Raw genomic sequence first — 384 nt, forward strand, 5'->3', positions numbered from 1 at the left:
GCCCCTGGTAGCAACAGACCTGATGGCCCTTTTTGGTCAGACAGAGGAGGAGTGACAGGATCTCCTGGTCCTGCCAGGACTGGAGGTGGGCTCCCCCTCTCACAGATGTGGCTGCGTGTGCTTAGCATTCAAAAATGAAAGCTGAGGTGATTAATAAATGGGATAGAAACCACCAGTTACCTTAGTTCTTAATAATTAACTGGAAGTCCTTTGATGAACTTAGTACCTGAGTGTGGAATTTGGAATCTGACCTTTACTACATCTAGATAAACAGTGTGGCCAGCCCCGCGTCTCTCTTGGAAGGCACCTCTCCACTCTCAGCAGCTCACTTCTTGGAGGCTGTCATACTTCCATGCTGCAGTCAGAAGCTGACGGGAGTCCAGC

Source organism: Psittacula echo (genome assembly GCF_963264785.1).
Source record: "Psittacula echo genome assembly, chromosome: 1".
NCBI classification, from domain to species: Eukaryota; Metazoa; Chordata; class Aves; order Psittaciformes; family Psittacidae; genus Psittacula; species Psittacula echo.